General features: G+C 43.2%; 2 long non-coding RNA genes across 3 annotated transcripts; one reads left to right on the top strand and one right to left on the bottom strand.

Moving 5' to 3' along the window:
• Nucleotides 1-225: 225 nt before the first annotated feature.
• On the bottom strand, nucleotides 226-17,734 carry LOC129650104 (uncharacterized). Its single transcript, XR_008713588.1, has 2 exons — nucleotides 17,468-17,734; nucleotides 226-788 (listed from the first exon to the last, which is right to left on the bottom strand). It is a non-coding gene; the product is annotated as an uncharacterized LOC129650104 (long non-coding RNA).
• LOC129650103 (uncharacterized) lies at nucleotides 17,735-20,185 on the top strand. Of its 2 annotated transcripts, XR_008713587.1 has the most exons (3): nucleotides 17,744-18,409; nucleotides 18,488-18,624; nucleotides 19,110-20,185. It is a non-coding gene; the product is annotated as an uncharacterized LOC129650103 (long non-coding RNA). The 2 variants fall into 2 exon arrangements; XR_008713586.1 differs by having other exon boundaries at nucleotides 17,735-18,624.
• Nucleotides 20,186-20,284: the final 99 nt, after the last annotated feature.

A 20,284-nucleotide genomic window follows, 5' to 3' on the forward strand; every position in this document is an offset into this window, starting at 1 on the left:
CTCCCAAAATTTTAAACAGGTGGGGTGAGTATAGTCAGGGAGGTGATCTCTGTAGGGGAGAGAAAATTCAAGATATCACAGTGAGCAATTCTAAGGAAGGGCCACCTTGGCCTGGGACCTGGCTCTAATAGCAGATGATTCTTCTACTGAGCCCTGGGATTGTTTCAGTGATGGCATGAAGCAACTCTGAAATGATCTTTAAATGACTGACTCCTTCCCCAGGCGGTGTCTTACTGTGGTGCCCAAGGGCTTGTGTTTTCCTGAACTCTTGGCCCAGTGAGTCTGGCATTTATGCACTGTCCCTGACTGAGTCCTTGAGGTCACCCTTCCCCCACCTCCCCAAGTAGCAGCACCTGTGATGTGGCATGACCAAGCACCCCAAAGGTGCTTGTGTAACTTGTTTTTCAAAGTCCTGGCAGGAGCTCTGGTCCTGAAGTGAGGAAGGGTGTTTACATTCTGGAAGAGCAGTCTCGAGAAATGTCTTGCATGAGGGTTGTTTGCAACCAATCCCCGCCCCCCAGGAGCTTTCTCTGTAGGACAGCTGGACAGCCAAAGAGGTGGTCTGGGACCCAGAAAAAATGAGCCTAAGCACAAAGGAAGATCGGTTCTGAGGAGTATCTGTTGAGCCCCAGGGTGGTCACTGCCCTGTGTAAACCCCTCCCTGGTCAGGGCAGAGAGCTTCCTGAGGACAGTCTTCTGTCGGTCCGATGCCTGTCGTCTTGCCTTGCACAGAGCTTGACGTTGGGTGAAGGTGACAGCAGACACCCAGGAAGCCAGGAAGCTGTGAACTAGGAGGGCATGAAAACATCTGAGCGGACACACCGGTGGGAATTCTTAACTGATGCCCTGGTTAACAGCTTTCTCTGAACAGAACTTACTATATATTAGTAATAACAATAGTCAATAGTCCTAAGAAACAGGGATTTCTCACCCCAGTTAACAGCTGAAGGAGGGCACAGCTGGAGAGACTCACGGGCACAGAGTCTGAGAACCTCATCTAGGGCCACACAGTAAGCCAAGATTCCAAGCCCCTCCGGGCAAAAAGCTGCTTTTTCACTTGCCATGTCTCCACGTGCCCTGTCCCCAACCCCACCTCATCCCCAGTCTCTGGGTCCTGCAGCAGCTGCAGAAAGGGTGACTTTAAAGAAAGCCTGGGACAGCAATTCCACTCTCTGCTGCGGGCAGTTGTGTATTCTTATTGTCTTTTCTCCCTAGAACAAACAGGCTTGAATTCAGTGTGGAAGGAGCACTGGGCTAGCAGCCCCATTCCAGATGTCTGCTTTGTCTTCCTGAAGCTCACCCACCTGTGCCTGGGGTCTTCTAGTACCTTAATCTCTCAATCCTCCTGGAGAACCCCCCTTCCTTTCCCTCTCCCCCTTCCACTGGTGAAGTGAAGTGAAGTGAAATTCATTCAGTCGTGTCCAACTCTTTGTGACCCCATAGACTATACAGTCCGTGGAATTCTCCAGGCCAGAATACTGGAGTGGGTAGCCTTTTCCTTCTCCAGGGGATCTTCCCAACCCAGGAATCGAACCCAGGTCTCCTGCATTGCAGGTGGATTCTTTACCAGCTGAGCCACCAGGGAAGTCAAAAATCTCGTTTCTTCCTCCACTGCCTGGCTTCAAGGCCAGGTTTTCACTTCGCAAGAATAACCCTGCTATAGGTATTATTTTACTGTGAACCTGGTACCAAATATGCACTCAACAAATATTTACTGAATTACATGCATGCTACATTCTAGACAAAAGAAGCAAAGGCTGCGAATCCAGAAGTAAACAGAAAAGCTGAGGGGGTGGAAGAAGGGTGAAAACACCACCTTGACTCCTCTTTCCTCATCTCCCTTTCCCTTAGTAGGGAAGCAGTGATGTGCTGATACTGTCATTTGATCACAGTAACATCCTAACAGACTAAAAAGCCCCAGTCAATGCCAGAGCAGGAGTGCACATCCGGGGGCTGTTTCCTTGGAAATGCTTCAGCTGTAATAACTCTCCAGAAAGAAATATCCAAACAACTTCCTTGACCCTCTGGGGAGAAGAAGTAACAATGGGGCAGAAAGTTGTGTGTGTGTGTGTGTGAAGTAACAATTGGGCAGAAAAGGTGTGTGTGTGTGTGTGTGTGTGTGTGTGTGTGTGTGGCACATGCGCATGCCACTGCACCTTCCTCATGTCCTGTCCATGGGGCGCCTTTGACAGCCGGTCTATTCAAACGCTGGGGCTGTGGGCTGGCGGCGTGGTGCCTGCCGCCGCCGTGGCTGAGATCATGCTGTTGATTTTGTTTTACAGAGAGCAGCCCAGCCTGTTGTGCAGAGTACAGAATGTTCTCTTCTGTGAACTAAGCTTGAACTTTTCCAACCCACTTTGTTTGAGGAACCATACAGACACAGAGGGGAAAAAACAGGGAAGATAACCCCCAAATTGTTGAAATCGTTGTGTTCTCTCTGATTTTGGCCCTGATCATTTGCTTTTCACTGCTCGAAATTAAAAATCCCAAGCATTATAATTCTTGGAAGAACAAAATGCCTGTGATGTCCTTTCTCTGAGTCAGTGCTCCGGCTTCCACACTGGAAAGGAACAAGTCTGTCACCACCTCTCCTAGATTTCTTTCTTTCTTCCTTTCTTTTTTTCCTCTAAGGCATTCAAGCGACAAAAATACAGCAAAAAACATTTTCCTGTAGGGAAAGGAAAGGCCTCCAGTGTGTGGATTTCTTTCAGGTTACCAACAGTGGTCCCCAATTTACTGAATGTCCTGAGGAAATTGACAGTATAAGGGTTTTAGGTCATTAGATGTTGTTGTTCAGTCGATCAGTCATGTCCGACTCTTTGCAACCCCAGGGACTGCAGCACAACAGGCCTGTCTGTACCTCCTGAAGGTAGGTAATCTCCCCAAGTTTGCCCAAGCTCATGTCCATTGCATCAGAATGCCATCCAGCCATTCATCCTCTGATGCCCTCTTCTTCTGCCCTCAATCTTTCCCAGTATCAGGGACTTTTCCAATGAGTCAGCTGTTCGCATCTGATGACCAAAATACCAGAGTTTCAGCTCCAGCACCAGTCCTTCCAACAAGTATTCAGAGTTGATTTCCCTTACGATTGACTAGTTTGATCTCCTTGCTGTCCAAGGGACTCTCAAGAGTGTTCTCTGACAACACAGTTCGAAGGCACTCTGGCTTTATGGTCCAGCTCTCACAACTGTTCGTGACCACTGGGAAGACCACAGCCTTGACTATATGCACCTTTGTTGGCAGAGTAATGTCTCTGCTTTTCAACACACTGTCTAGGTTTGTCATTAGCTTTCCTGCCAAGAAGCAAATGTCTTCTGATTTCATGGCTGCAGTCACCATCCACAGTGATTTTAGAGCCCAAGAAGAGGAAATCTGTGACTACTTCCACCTTTTCCCCTTCTATTTGCCATGAGGTAATGGGGCTGCCTTAGCAGCAGCAGCAGCAGCAATGGGGCCGGAGGGCTTCCCTAGTGGTTCAGGCTGTAAAGAATCTGCCTGCAATGCAGGAAACCCAGGTTTGATTCCTAGGTTGGGAAGATCCCCTGGAGAAGGGAATGGCAACCCACTCCAGTATTCTTGCCTAGAGAATTCCATGGACAGAGGAGCCTAGCAGGCTATAGTCCATGGAGTCACAGAGTCAGACACAACTGTGTGACTAACACTGGGAATACTGGGAATGGGACTGGATTCCATGATCTTAGTTTTTTAATATTTAGTTTCAAGCCGACTCTCACTCTTTTCCTTCACCCTCATCAAGGGGCTCTTTAGTTCCTATTCACCTTCTGCCAGTAGAGTGGTATCAGCTACTTATCTGAGGCTGTTGATGTTTCTCCCAACTATCTTGATTCCAGCTTGTAACTCATTTAGCCCAGCTCAGCATTTCTCATGATGTATAGCTTTCTTAGCATATAAACAAACAGGGTGACAGCAGACAGCCCTGTCATACTCCTTTCTCAACCCTGAACCAAATATTTGTCCCATTCAGGGTTCGGGCTGTCACTTCTTGACCCACAAACAGGTTTCTCAGGAGACAGGTAAGATGGTCTGGTATTCTCATTAAGTCATTTCAGTTCAGTCATGTCCGACTCTTTGCGACCCCATGGACTGCAGCAAGCCAGGCTTCCCTGTCCATCTCCAACTCCCAGAGCCTACTTAAACTCATGTCTCTCATGTCAGTGATGCCATCCAACCATCTCATCCTCTGTTGTCCCCTTTTCCTCTCACCTTCAATCTTTCCCAGCATCAGGATCTTTTCCAATGAGTCAGTTCTTCAGATCAGGTGGCCAAAGTATTAGAGTTTCAGCTTCAGCATCAGTCCTTCCAATGAATATTCAGAACTGATGTCCTTTAGGGTGGACTGGTTGGATCTCCTTGCAGTCTGAGGGACTCTCAAGAGTCTTCTTCAACACCACAGTTCAAAAGCATCAATTCTTTGACGTTCAGCTTACTTTATAGTCCAACTCTCAGATCCATAAATGACTACTGGAAAAACCATAGCTTTGATTAGATGGACCTTTGTTGGAAAAGTAATGTCTCTGCTTTTTAATATGCTGTCTAGGTTGGTCATAGCTTTTCTTCCAAGGAGCAAGCGTCTTTTAACTTCATGGCTGCAGTCACCATCTTCAGTGATTTTGGAGCTCCCCAAAATAAAGTCTCTCACTGATTCCATTGTTTCCCCATCTATTTGCCATGAAGTAATGGGACCGGATGTCATCATCTTATTTTCTGAATGTTGAGTTTTAAGGCCACTTTTTCACTCTCCTCTTTCACTTTCATCAAGAGGCTCTTTAGTTCTTCTTCGCTTTCTGCCATAAGGGTGGTGTCATCTGCGTATTTGAGGTTATTGATATTTCTCCCAGCAATCTTGATTCCAGCTTGTGCTTCATCCAGCCCTGCATTTCACATGATGTACACTGCATATAAGATAAACAAACAGGGTGACAATATACAACCTTGACATACGCCTTTCCTGATTTGGAACCAGTCTGTTCCATATCCAGTTCTAACTGTTGCTTCCTGACCTGCATACAGATCAAGGAGGCAGGTCAGGTGGTCTGGTATTCCCATCTCTTTCAGAATTCTCCACAGTTTGTTGTGATCCACATAGTCAAAGGTTTTGGTGCAGTCAATAAAGCAAATGTAGATGTTTTTCTGGAACTCACTTTTACGATGATCCAGTGGATGTTGGCGATTTGATCTCTGGTTCCTCTGCCTTTTCTAAATCCAGCTTGAACATGTGGCAGTTCATGGTTCACATACTGTTGAAGCCTGGCTTGGAGAATTTGGAGCATTACTTTGCTAGCATGTGAGATGAGTGCAAATGTGCAGTAGTTTGAACATTCTTTGACATTGCCTTTCTTTGGGATTGGAATGAAAACGGACCTTTCCCAGCCCTGTGGCCACTGCTGAGTTTTCCAAATTTGCTGGCATATTGAGTGCAGCACTTTCACAGCATCATCACTTTTAGGATTTAAAATAGCTCAACTGGAATTCCATCACCTCCACTAGCTTTGTTCTTAGTGATTCTTCCTAAGGCCTACTTGACTACACATTCCAGGATGTCTGGCTCTAGGTGAGTGATCACACCATCGTGGTTATCTGGGTCGTGAAGATCTTTTTTTGTGTAGTTCATCTGTGTATTCTTGCCACCTCTTCTTACTATCTTCTGCTTATGTTAGGTCCATACAATTTCTGTCCTTTATTGTGCTCATCTTTGCATGAAATGTTCCCTTGGTATCTCTAATTTTCTTGAAGAGATCTCTAGTCTTTCTCATTCTATTGTTTTCCTCTATTTCTTTGCATTGATGGCTGAGGAAGGCTTTCTTATCTTTCCTTGCTATTCTTTGGAACTCTGCATTCGAATGGGTATATCTTTCCTTTTTTCCTTTGCCTTTTGTTTCTCTTCTTTTCACAGCTATTTGTAAGGCCTCCTCAGACAATCATTTTGCCTTTTTGCATTTCTTTTTCTTGGGGATGGTCTTGATCACTGTCTCCTGTACAATGTCATGAACCTTCATCCATAGTTCTTCAGGCACTCTGTCTATCATATCTAATCCCTTGAATCTATTTGTCACTTCCATTGTATAATCATAAGGTATTTGATTTAGGTAACACCTGAATGCTCTAGTATTTTTCCCCACTTTCTTCAACTTAAGTCTGAATTTGGCAATAAGGAGGATGCATGTGAGGATACAACATGAAATCTGAGACCTGGAAGACCCTGGGTCATGGCCCAATCCTGCTGACACCATGATCTTCAACTTGCAGCATCCAGAGCTATGAGAAATATATTTCTGTTATTTATAAACTATCCAATCTGTGGTATTTTGTTATAGTAGCCTGAATAGACTAAGACAAGGGCCAAGAGAAGGAATACAGGAAGGGCTTTTCAACTTTTTTTTTAATAAAGGGAAGATGATACACTGACTTTCGGATAGGTTGAATTTGAGGGTTGTATGGGACATCTTATGGAGAGAACTTCAGCCATCATTTGGAAATACATGTCTGGAGTTAAGAGCTAGAGAAGTAATTTAGGATTCAGCCACTTTAAAGGAACCATTGAAAATCTTGGGAGTTGATGTCATCATCTAGAAAAAGAGCTATGAAAGTAATTTACATACATGTGAAAAAAGATGGCCTGGTTACATCTTGAGAGATGTTTATACCAGAGGAAGAAGATCCAAAAAATAACACAAGTTTTTAACAATATTAGGCACCATTAGTTAAATCTAGTCCTGCATTCCTGTATCTGATTCTTCTTTAATACAGAAAAATGACTCACATGAATGTAACTTGTTTGGTATCTGCAGAAAATTCTTACAGTGATGGGAATACCAGACCACCTTACATGCCTCCTGAGAAATCTGTATGCAGGTCAAGAAGCTACAGTTAGAACTGGACATGGAACAACAGACTGGTTCCAAACTGGGAAAGGAGTACATCAAGGCTGTATGTTGTCACCCTGCTTATTTAACTTACATGCAGAGTACATCATGCAAAATGCTGGGCTGGATGAAGCACAAGCTGGAATCAAGATTGCTGAGAGAAATATCAATAACTTTAGACATGCAGATGACACCACCCTACTTTCAAAAAGTGAGGAGAAACTAAAGAGACTCTTGATGAAGGTGAAAGAGAAAAGTAAAAAAGCTGGTTTAAAACCCAACATTCAAAAAATGAAGATTATGGCATCTGGTCCCATCACTTCATGGCAAACAGATGGGGAAAAATGGAAACAGTGACAGAGTTTTTTCTTGGGGTCCAAAATCACTGTGGACAGTGACTACAGCCATGAAATTAAAAAACCCTTGCTTCTTGGAAGAAAAGCTCTGACAAACCTAGATAGCGTATTGAAAAGCAGAGACATCACTTTGCCGACAAAGGTCCGTCTGGTCAAGGGTATGGTTTTTCCAGTAGTCATGTATGGATGTGAGAGCTGGACCATAAAGATGATTGAGTGCCAAAGAATTGATGCTTTCAAACTGTAGTGCTGGAGAAGACTCTTGAGAGCCCCTTGGACAGCAAGGATATCCAATCAGTCAGTCCTAAAGGAAATCAACCCTGAATATTCATTGGAAGGAATGATGCTGAAGCTGAAGCTCCAATACTTTGGCCACCTGATGCAAAGAAATGACTCACTGGAAAAGACCCTGATGCTGGGAAAGACTGAAGGCAGGAGGAAAAGAGGATGACATGACAAAGGATGAGATGGCTGGATGGCATCACCAATTCAATGGACATGAATCTGAGAAAACTCTGTGAGATTGTGGAGGACAGGGAAGCCTGCAGTTCATGAGGTTGCAAGGAGTCGGGCACAACTGAACAACTGAACAACAGTCTGTCTGAAAATTAAAGAAGAAAGATAGTTTTCTCTTGAATATCCTTTAAGGCAGTGTTTCTTATGCTACTGATGGCTGATCATGACTCACAGTGAGAAATACATTTTACACATACAAACATAATTATGTAACTAAAACAAAGGACTTCATGAAACAATATCTACCTGAATCTTCTGCAGTTAATGCTATTTTCAATTTTATTCCATTCCATTAAAAAAAACACTATTTGGACTGCAGTAAATTGGTATCAAAACTACTAATGTGTGGCTATGTGCAGTGTAAAAGACATAGAGATTAAGGGGCTGTGGTTTCTAGAAATCCACTCTCCCTCTAGTGGTTGGTATCTTTCAGGAGAGAACAGTTCACTAGTCTCAGCTCAGTCTGAGGATGAGTGGAGAAGAGCTTAACTTAGTTTCCAAAGGCTGCCCTTTCAGGTAGGAATTTTTAGCTTTGGGAGGATGTCAAGGTGAATTCCACCAGCAAAACTGCTTGTTTTGTTCACAGCTGTAAATATATTATCACTGCTGCAGCTGTTGCTAATAATAATGATAATAACATTTATTGAGTCAGGAACTGTACTTAACATTGTTAACACAATTCTCATAATAAATCTCTGAGGAAAGTACAAGTACCTCCATTTTACAGACAAGAAATATTTAGGTTAAGGGAGATAACATGCCCCTGATCATCCACCCAGTGAATGGTGAAGCTGAGATCCAAACTCAGCTTGCAGAGTAGCGAGTGACAATAAGCTATGTCTTCTTTGGGCTATCTGGGCCTCTATGTCATCCCCGTCAGTCCTTTGTGTATCTCTTAGCAAGGCTTGGTCTTTTCTCATGGTACTCTTTACTCCCTCTCTCAATGGAGCCTTCTTGTATTTTAAACATTTCTTGAATATAGTCAAATATCTCATAATGCATTCAGGAAGTAGAGGCAGGAGAGGTAGCAAGAGAGCAAGAATAAGGGTGGGGCAGGTTGATGAATGGACTTTTGAGGCTGGGTTGCAAACAGCTGTCTGAAAGGACAGTGGCCAGACTCTCATCACCTTTACCAAACGACAGTGTCTAAACTAATTTCCAAACTACTGCCCTGCTTTCCTGTTCACCCCTGACAACCCCTCACCCTCCCCATCTCCACCAGGCTTATCTTCCCAAAGCAGCACTGTCATCCCACTTCATGCTTCCTGCGGACACTGCCAACTCATCCTATCCCAAACTGGATGCTTCCTCCCTTCCTTCAGTGCTAACTCACCCTTTCACCCCACCCAGTGTCTACTATGCAGAAGGTCATTCCAGACTTGTAATCAGCCCCATCTTACCTTCCCCACGCCCCGCCGTTTCCCCACATGAAGCTCAGCCTGCCAAGTTGCCTCTCTCTCCCTGGAGGCATGGGGCTTGTCTGATCTCAGTGGCTGTGTCCCTGCCTGGAATGCACCTCCACCACCCTGCCCCTCGCTATACCTATCAATCATTCAAGACCCCGTTCAGACTTTGCCTCTTCTCCTGATCTCTTCTTTTATCTTTGCATCTTTGCTTTTGTATCATCCATTTAGGCACTAAACAGTGTAGAGTATTTAAATGATTCATATTTATACTGTCATCCATTAATTTATTAATTTTAAAGCTACTGATTATTAAATTGGCTATTAATACAAAAAATTCAATGACAATGAGGAAGAAGTATCCAGCACCCACAAACAGAGCAAGCAGACTATAGCCCAGAGCTATTGTTGTTGATACTCAGCTTCCATTCACCTTCTAGGAAAATATCCCAATTATCTTTTGGTCCCCCTGAAGTATTAGTCCATGTTGGATGATCAGGGCTGACCTCCCTACCCCGAATGAGGAGTGGGCATAAGACCAAGGCTGGCTCAGGCTGGTAAGAAACTGCATTTCCCTGGTCAGAGTTACTGGTTCAGAGATGGTATGTAACTCTGGCGAGGCCAATGGAAATTAGCCCCAGGTTCTTGAAAGAATGATCTGAGGATGCCAAGCTGGTTGAATCTGACCCAGGAACTTCTGGTTATTATTGTTATTATTGTCACCTCTTGTAGAGCACCTGTCTGAAGATGAAGCAAAGTGAAAGTGAAAGTTGCTCAGTCATGTCCGACTCTTTGCGACCCCACGGACTACAGTCCATGGAATTCTCCAGGCCAGAACACTGGATTGGGTATCCTTTCCTTCCTCCAGGGGATCTTCCCAACTCAGGGATCGAACCCAGGTCTCCAGTATTTCAGGCGGATTCTTTACCAGTTGAGCCACAAGGGAAGCCCAGATGAAGCAAATATGGAGGAAATCACAGTGGAGAAATGGAAAACAACTGATTCTGGATAAACATCTCTGAGGTGCTTAGATCCAGCCACTACTGTATCTTAATAAATATCTCTTTGTTTAGGTCAGTTTCTATTGAGATTCTATAACCTACAACTAAAAAGTTTCCCTAATTAGCCTAGTCTGAGTCTCATTCCAGTTCAGGTTGGGTTGAGGGTCAGATCAAAGTGAATCTATTGATTTAGTAAGGCTCTGGGGATAAAGGAGCATGGCCTTTTCCCCTGTATAAATCCTTCCTGCATCCCAAGGCAAAAGAAGTAAAAGCAAAAATAAGCCAATGCCACTTCATCAAATGTAAAAGCTTCTGCACAGCAAAGAAAACCATCAACAAAATGAAAAAAACAGCCTATGGAATGGGAGAAAATATTTTCAAATGATGCAACTGACAAGTGGTTAATATCCAAACTATTGCCTATAAACAACTCATACAACTCAATATCAAAACAAAACAAACAACCCAAGCAAAAAATAGGCACAGGACCTAAACAGACATTTTTCCAAAGACAACATGCAGATGGCCAACAAGCACATGGAAAGATGCTCAATAATGATAACTGTTAGAGAAATTCAAATCAAAAGCACAATGAGGTATCACCTCACACCAGTCAGAATGGCCACCATCAAAAAGTCTACAGATAATGTTGGAGAAGGTGTGAGAAAAGAGAATCCTTCTTCCTTGTTGGTGGGAATGTAAATTCATACAACCACTTTGGAAAAGTGAAGGTTTCTTGAAAAACTAAAAATGGACCTACCTAATGATCCAGCAATTCCACTGCTGGGTATACATCCTAAAAAAATGAAAACACTAATTTGAAAAGATAGATGTACCCAAATGGGCATAGCAGCACTATTTACAATAGCCAAAAAAGCATGGAAGCAACCCAAGTGCTCATCAAGAAACAACTGGATTGAAAGGATGTGGATATTGACATAATGTCCGCGTAATGTCCACAATATTCCATTGACATAATGGAATATTACTTAGTCATAAAGAGTGAAATATTGTCATTTGCAGCAATGTGGATAGACCTAGAGAAAATTATGCTTTGTGAAATAAGTCAGGCAGAGAAAGACAAATACTATATGATGGCATTTATATGTGGAATCTAAAATATAATACAAATACATGTATACAGCAAAACAGAATAAGATTCACAGATAGGGAAAAGAAACTTATGGTTATCAAATGGGAGAGTGGGGAGGGGAGAGGCAAATTAGGAGTGTGGGATTAACAGACACAAACTACTATACATAACACAAATGAGTAACAAGGATTTACTATAGAGTACAGGGAATCATACCTAATGTCTTATAATAACCTATAGCAAAATGTAATCTGTTAAAAAAATACCCCCAAATGACTATGCTATACACCTGAAACTAATATAACACTGCTAAAGCAATTATACTTCAATTTAAAAAAGTTCCTTCTCACAGAGCCTTGCCTGGTACTGATATCCTCCAGCCACTCAGAGTACACTGGGAGATTCTATGCTGGTCATGCTGGCACCTTGGTGCAAACAGTTGGCTTAGCATCACTGCACATGATAAGAGATGATCCTCTGTGGTTTGATATGACAGGCATATCATAAGGCATATCTCAAAAGGAGATGAAATCCTCATATTGAACAAGAGTTACAGTAATATGCTTATAAGTCTATACTGGGTTTATAAGCTATAAGTGATGGTAATAATGTGATAACAGAGAAAGGAAACTTAAGAGTACTTTTCTTTTTAGTAAAGCCTATGGGTGAGTGGTAGCTATTGAGTGCAGGTTTTACCAGAAGTGAAATGAAGTGAAAGTCACTCAGTCATGTCCGACTCTTTGCAACCCCATGGACTATACTGTCATGGAATTCTCCAGGCCAGAATACTGGAGTGGGTAGCCTTTCCCTTCTGCAGCGGATCTACCCAACCCAGGGATCGAACCCAGGTCTCCCACATTGTGGGTGGAGTCTTTACCAGCTGAGCCACAAGGGAAACCCAAGAATACTAGAGTGGGTAGCCTATCCCTTCTCCATGGGCTGCTCATGACCCAGGAATCGAACTGGGGACTCCTGCATTGCAGGTGGGTTCTTTACCAACTGAGCTATCAGGGAAGCCTGATACATTTTTGTAAGTCAATCAATTGCTGTATATATTTAATAGGCACCAACTGGGATTAGAGACCAAACCCTTTTAGTCATCTTGTACAGTTGTTAAGCCAGCAGCTGCTTAATAATACTTCTGGTGATTAATAGTGCTTTGCAGCCTTCACGTCATAGAGAGATAATGACTGAACAAATAGTGAACAACTTCTTGGTTCCAACATAGAGCTCCTCTCCACTCCTGCGGCAAGAAATGATCAAATATTTCTGAGTGAGTGGTAGGAATAGTTTCCCTGCCTCCAATATTTAGCCTCTGATTCTTGGAATATTGTCAGTCTCAAAAGTCAGAGCCTGGGGAACACTTCAAAATGCTTTAAACAGAACAGGTTATTCCTTGAACTAAATCACTGCCTCACCTTAAATGCCCCTATGCTGTCCGAGCTGACCTCCAGTGCCTGCATTTAGACTCTGGCCAAGGCCACAGGTGAACACATACTTGGTCCAGCCCCAGGTTGGAGCATTTCCAGCTGAAGGTGTCCCTCTTGCTTAAGTGCTTCTGCCTGGTAAATACTTGGAACATTCAGAGTGCCCTCTTTGGCCCCTTTTAGTGAAAGCCCTCTGCAGTAAAATCATAATAAGTTAATATAAAATAATTTTATAATAAATAATTTCAGTGACCTTCTGCTAAGGAGCCTTATTCACAGCCTCTGTTAGAGGTACTTTCAGAGGTATGACTGGCCACTCATCTGCATGTGAGATACGTGGGTAATGGGCCATCTTACAAGAGAGTATGGTTTAATTAGAATCTGTCAGATGTAGGAATTCCCATTCATCTAGTTATTAAAGCTTAGAATCTTTTCTAAGAGCAACACCTCTTTTCCAAATTTCCCAGGAATCATAAGCCTTTAAAGATAAGTAACTATTTGGAACTTCCTTCATGGTTCAGGGGCTAAGGCTTCAAGCTCCTAATGCAGGGGGCCCAGGTTGCATCCCTGGTCAGGCAATAGATCCCACATGCCTCAACTAAGACCCAGCACAGCCAAATAAAAATAAATATAACAAAACAATATTTAGCTTAAAAAAATTGGTAACAATAGTATCTTTGCTATAGTCAGGAACTGGGAAATGCTTAACTCATTTCCTTTCACTATGCTGCTGGTTTCAGGACTGACTCCAAGGCAGTGATTCTCAGCCTGGAGAGCATATTTAAATCATCTGGGGATTTAAAGAAACTATCGATTCCTGGTGTTCACCCCTACAGAGTCTGAATTACATGGTTTGGGATGCATCCTGGCATCAGGATTTTAAAATTTTTACCAGGTAGGCACCTGAAAAGATGCTCAACATCACTAATCAACAGAGAAATGCAAATCAAAATTACAAAATACCACCTCGCACCTGTCAAAATGGCTATGATCAAAAGGCCTACATACAACAAAAGTTGGCGAGGTTGCACAGAAACGGGAACCCTTGTACACTGTTGTGGGAATGTAAACTGGTGCAGCCACTATGGAAAACAGCATTGAGGTTCCTCAAAAAACTAGAACTGGAACTACCATATGACCCAGCAATTTCATTCAAGGGTATATAACAAAAGAAAAGGAAAACACTAACTTGAAAAGGTATCAACAGATGCACCCCAATGTTCATGGCAGCATTATTTATAATAGCTAAGATATGGAAGCAACCTAACTGTCCATTGACTGATAAATGGATAAAAGTATGGATATACACATATACATACAAAGGAACATTACTGAGCCATAAGAAAGAATGAAATCCTGCCATTTGCAACAGTATTGATGGACCTAGAAGGTTAGAAAGAGAAGTCAGATACGGACAAATATTCTATGTCACCATTTATATGTGGAATCTAAAGAAATAAAACAAACAAATATATATATAACAAAACAGAAACAGCCTCACACATAACGAGAACAAGCTAGCAGTTACCAGCAAGCAGAGGGAAGAGGGGAGGAGAAGACGGGGTATGGGACTAAGAGATACAAACTACTATGTATAAAACAAATAGGCAACAAGGATATATTGTACAGCACGGGGAAATATAGCCATTATTTTCTAATAACTTTAACTGCAGTATAATCTTAAAAAATTAAATCACTATGTTGAACTTGCTGTTGTTCAGCCACTAAATTGTGTCCGACTCTTTGCGACCCCTTGGACTACAACACCCCAGGCTTCCCTGTCCTCCACTATCTCCCGGACATTGCTCAAATCCAGGACCCTTGAGTCAGTGATGCTACCTAACCATCTCATCCTCTGACACCTGCTTCTCCTTTTGCCTTCAATCTTTCCCAGCACTAGGGTCTTTTCTTAATATTGCATATTGTAAATCAATTTTTAAAAAGCCAAAAAACAAACAAAAAATCCTTTCCAAGTATTTCCAATATGTTGTAGATACACTGTATCTACAATGTAGATATAATTGTTTTTCCTGGACCTGGTGGGAGGGTCGGGAAGCTTAATCTAGTGTTTGCGTAAACAGGTTATCATTGCCTAGAATTTGCTTTCTATATGCCATAGAATATGATTTTGTAATAAATTTGGGAAAAAAGTGTTTTTTAAATTATTATGGCAGGGGGATGGTGGAGGTATCTTCACTTTGCCTGTTCCATAGGACTGTTGTGAAGCCTAGAAGAGATTATGAAGCAGTCGCGGTGGTGGGGGCAGTGCCTTGTAAACTGGGATTTGCAATCTCACACATCTGCCGGGGGTGGGGGGGCGGGGGGGTGGTTTGGTTAGACTGGTCAGTGCTTGAGAAGGGCAAGAAACCAGGCAGCCAGGAGCATAGTGCTGGGCTGAAGCAGGAGTCCTATCTCAAGGGGTAATACTGACCCAACTCTGGCTGATTACTGCCAAATGAATCTGATCTTAATGTTGCCAGAACTTTGTCAGGGTAGGGGGAGGAAGATACACATTAATATCTGTATGCAGAATTTCTCAATGTTAAGAACACTGAATGTCAAAAAGCACATTTGAGGACTAGATCATCATTTTATGAACCCTGAAACTTTACAGGTGGGAACCTGTTAAAAATTGGAGGGGGGAGGGTTGGTTTGTTTTTTTAGTAAATCACTCCATTTCTACAACTTCCAATTGTTCTGTGGACTAACTCCTCCATAGGCTGTTTTGCAGGGGGAGAAGCATTCTCTTTCTCAGAGGCACTAGAAAACATAGTTTATTCTTTGGCAGTTTCCTATGCTTTAAGGATTTGACATGCTAGATGGGCTAGATGGTCTGGAAAGAGTTCTGTGCTGGAAGGAACCATACCTGCTGTACTGTATGGTTTTCAGTAGTCTGGAAAACCTGGGATGGGTCTTGAGGTAGAAGGGAGGAGGGGAGTGTCATGGAAGAACACGGGTCCTGCTCACAATGGCCCTGCTTGTGGCTGGCAAATAGTATCAGGGGAGGCACAAGATAGATAGTACTTCAGGTCAAAGGTAGAAGGGCACCAAGAGGACACTGGAATTTTGTCACGGGGAGAAGGAAGTGCTGAGAGTTAGATTTGAGTAAGACTGATTTGTCGTCATGCTTTTAGAAGCTGCTAGATTTTGAAATGAAAATTTGCCTGTGGAACCAGTTGATATACTTACTATGGTGCGCCCTCATTCATATGACTTTGAAAGGAAGTGAAAGTGTTAGCTGATCAGTCCTGTCCAATCCTTTCCAACCCCATGAGGATCCTCTGTCCATGAGATTCTCCAGGCAAGAATACTGGAGTGGGTTGCCATTCCCTTCTCCAGGGGATCTTCCTGACCCAGAGATCAAACCTGGGTTCCCTGCATTGCAGGCAGATTCTTTACCATTTGAGCCACCAGGGAAGTTCATCCTAAAGAAAAACAAAGAACAGTGGAAAAGGAGAAAACCATTGCTTGGACATAACTGTCCTTAATAGAGTTCAGGAGTAATAAGGGACATTTTTAAAACAAATGCTAGGGACTTCCCTGTGGTCCAGTGGTTAAGATTTCCCCTTCCAATGCAAGGGTTGCAGGTTCAAACCCTGGTAAGGGAGCTAAGATTCTCATATGCCTTGTGACCAAAAAACCAAAACATAAAACATAAACACTATTGTAATAAATTAAATAAAGACTTTAAAAATGGTCCACATCAAAAACAAACAAAAATCTTTAAAAAAGGCGGGGAGGTGTTTCTCTGGTGGCTCAGTTGTAAGGAATCAGCCTGCCAGTGTAGGAGACATGGGTTCAATCCCTGGTCAGGAAAGATCCCACAGGCCATGGAGCAACTAAACCCCTGTGCCACTGTTAGGAGGAAACACGCTGATTGAAACTACCCACCCTGGCCAGGCACCATGGCTACCATTTGCCTGAGTTATTTTACAACAGCAGGTCCTGGTAAAGAACATGGAATTAATAAGCCACCACCAACCAGAAGAATTCAAGAAAGGTCAAAAGGAGATGTCATATGTCCTACCACCTCCCAGAATCCTTCTCGTTGGCATCCATCTTGGCTGAGCAATGGCATGAGCCACCAGGAAGGACCCTAAGTCAAGTGATTGGCCAAAGAAAACTCGGGAAGTAATTCCATCACCATAAAACCTGAGACTGCAAGTCATATGGCAGAGAAGTCCTCCTAGGTTCCCCTTCCCTCCTGCTCTCTTCCCTGGGGGGGCCCTTCTCCATAACATCTCTTGTTTTGTCAGCATGAGTGTCTCCTCAGACAACTCATTTCCCACTGTTAGACAAGAACCCACTCTCGGGCCCTGGAAGGGGACCCTTTCTTGCAACACCACCACAACTGAGCCTGTGCTCTAGGGTGAAGTCACCACAATGAGAAGCCAACGCACTGCAATGGCATAGTAGCCCCTACTCACCATAGCTAGAGAAAAGCCTGAGCAGCAGCGAAGATCCAGCATACCCAGGAATAAAATTTAAAAAAAATTTAAATGCTGATGCTGAACTAAGCTGCAGCAACTAAGCTGAAGCTTGTTTTCCCACACTTTCTTTGCTCCCTCTCATAGTCATTACTCAAGACCACCTGGAATACCCTCTCAAGTGTGGAGAAACAGCAGAATTTCTCAAAAAAAAAAAAAATCAAGGAAACATCAAAAGGTTGTAAAAGCAACTTCTTCAAACTTAAGACATCATAGTACCTAGAAATAAATAGAAATCAGGAAAGACGATTTACTGTGGTAAATACCTTTGCAAAGCAAATGTAGTATGTGTCGTCTCACCTAAGTTTCTGTATTTTGTGGATCTGATTTGGGGTTTTCCTAAGGTAGGACATGGCACCCCACTCCAGTACTCTTGCCTGGAAAATCCCACGGATGGAGGAGCTTGGTAGGCTGCAGTCCATGGGGTTGCTAAGAGTCGGACATGACTGAGCGACTTCACTTTCACTTAAGGTGGGACACACCTGTATCTTATCAACAACACTCCCCCCGCCCAAAGTGAAGCAATTTTGAATTAATTACCAACATCATCAACTTTCCCTTCCACATCATACTGCATGTGTTTTGTGTTTGGAGTTGAATAGAGTCAGAGTCAGAGTCAGAGCACATTAGAGTAGAAAAGGGACTGTCGATATCCTTCATTCTGTCTTCAATTTGCAGACAAGGACACTGTGGCCAAAAGAGTTAGAGGGATATGCCCAGTGTCACATGATCAAGTAGTAATGTCATGATCAATAAGGACATTCTTGGTCTTACCCAACGTTTAGTCCTTAATTCTTTCTTCTAGACACATTTCCAGTTTTGGCATCTATCTTTCCCAAATGTGACTCAGGGGTAACCAATGTGACACCATTTCTGGATCCAAGGTAGATTCTGATTAGTTTAAACCAACCAATGAATGGCCTGCTCCTGGCAACCTTTATTGATCCAGTGGGGAGTACATGACCTCTGGTGGTCCAGTCAGACTGAAGGAGACGGCTTATGCCCTCTGTCTGGGGGAGAAGATTCCCCTTTATGTGGCCTTCATTACCACTGAGAGACAACTTTTCACCATCAGGGATCAGTCTGACCCAGGTATCCATGCACAATTAGAGCCCAGCTCAACCTCTACTGAGGCTACTTATACCACACAATTGTCTCACAATTACCAGTAGGTTAGGCTAGTCTTCTGGCATCTGGGCAAAAGGAATTTTTCCAACTCTTACAGGCTGCTGAGAAGGGCTGGTGAGTAGTCATAGAACAGCACTGAGGGAATTTCTGTAGTTCAGTCTTTGGCAACTCAACCTTTATGTTGGTCCCCAGCACTGTGAATGGCACTGCCTGCGTTCTCATATGGCTAATGGACGAAAGAGGAAGAAACTACCTGAACTAGCCAAGCTATTTTAGTTGAAAGTGACAGATAATACAAAAGGCAGATTCTGCACCATCTGAAGCACCAGGTAAGCCCAATAAAAGAAATACAGTGGCTCAAGTAAATAAAACGTGCTTAGGCATGGGACTCATCTACAGGCTCCAACACTGTCACTAGGACCCTGCCTCCAGTCACTTTCTGGCTGCTATCACTCACACTGGTTCTATTTATCCCCACATTCCACGTGGGGGCAAGACTGCAGCCAAAACCCCTAGGCACACCTTCTTCCCTGCCCAAGACCAATGGGGAAAAGGTGGGTGTTACCCGTCCCAACTAAGGCAAATATCTTTAAAGCGGGAGTGCCCAAAGTGACGTAGGAGCCTGTCGCTCCTCACAGAGAAGCTCCAGGTTTTGAGCTCCCTCCTGACTGTGGGCCCCACTGCCAGGGGGTGGGGAAGCATGAGGGTCGGATTGATGGCGCAGTTGCCTCGTTCCTACCTGCTTCCATGAGGCTTCCCTCTCTTTTGTCTGATGTGATGGGGCCGCTCTGCCAGTTGTTAAGTTTCTTTGCAGGGAAAATCACTCCAAATATTGAACTTGGCATCTCTGCCGTGAGTTCAAGTCTCCCCGCTCCGCCATCTTAAACGCCTATGCAAAACGCCAGTAACACTGAAGAAGCTGAAGATGAACGGTTCTATGAAGACCTACAAGACCTTTTCGAACTAACACCCCCCCCCCCCAAAAATGTCCTTTTCACTATAGGGGACAGGAATGCAAAAGTAGGAAGTCAAGAAACACCTGGAATAACAGGTACATTTGGCCTTGGAGTACAGAATGAAGCAGGGCAAAGGCTAACAGAGTTTTGCCAAGCGAAGCACTGGTCATAGCAAACACCTGTTTTCAACAACACAAGAGAAGACTCTACACATGGAAATCACCTGATGGCCAACACTGAAATCAGATTGATTATATTCTTTGCAGCCAAAGATGGAGAAGCTCTATATAGTGAGCAAAAACAAGACTGGGAGCTGACTGTGGCTCAGATCATGAACTCCTTATTGCCAAATTCAGACTAAAATTGAAGAAAGTGGGGAAAACCACTAGACCATTCAGGTATGACCTAAATCAAATCCCTTATGATTATACAGTGCAAGTGAGAAATAGATTTAAGGGACTAGATCTGATAGAGTGCCTGATGAACTATGGACGGAGGTTCATGACACTGTACAGGAGACAGGAATCAAGATCATCCCCCCAAAAAGAAATGCAAAACAGCAAAATGGCTGTCTGAGGAGGCCTTACAAATAGCTGTGAAAAGAAAAGAAGTGAGAAGCAAAGGAGAAAAGTAAAGATATACCCATTTGAATGCAGAGTTCCAAAGAATAGCAAGGAGAGATAAGAAAGCCTTCCTCAGCAATCAGTGCAAAGAAATAGAGGAAAATAATAGAAAGGGAAAGACTAGAGATCTCTTCAAGAAAATTAGACATACCAAGGGAACATTTCATGCAAAGATGGGCACAATAAAGGACAGAAATGGTATGGACCTAACAGAAGCAGAAGGTATTGAGAAGAGGTGGCAAGAATACACAGAAAAGCTATACAAAAAAGATCATTATGACCCAGATATCCATGATGGTGTGATCACCCACCTAGAGCCAGACATCCTATAATGTGAAGTCAAGTGGGCCTTAGGAAGCATCACTATAAACAAAGCTAGTGGAGGTGATAGAATTCCAGGTGAGCTATTT

The sequence above is a fragment of the Bubalus kerabau genome, chromosome 4, assembly GCF_029407905.1.
Source record: "Bubalus kerabau isolate K-KA32 ecotype Philippines breed swamp buffalo chromosome 4, PCC_UOA_SB_1v2, whole genome shotgun sequence".
NCBI lineage: Eukaryota > Metazoa > Chordata > Mammalia > Artiodactyla > Bovidae > Bubalus > Bubalus kerabau.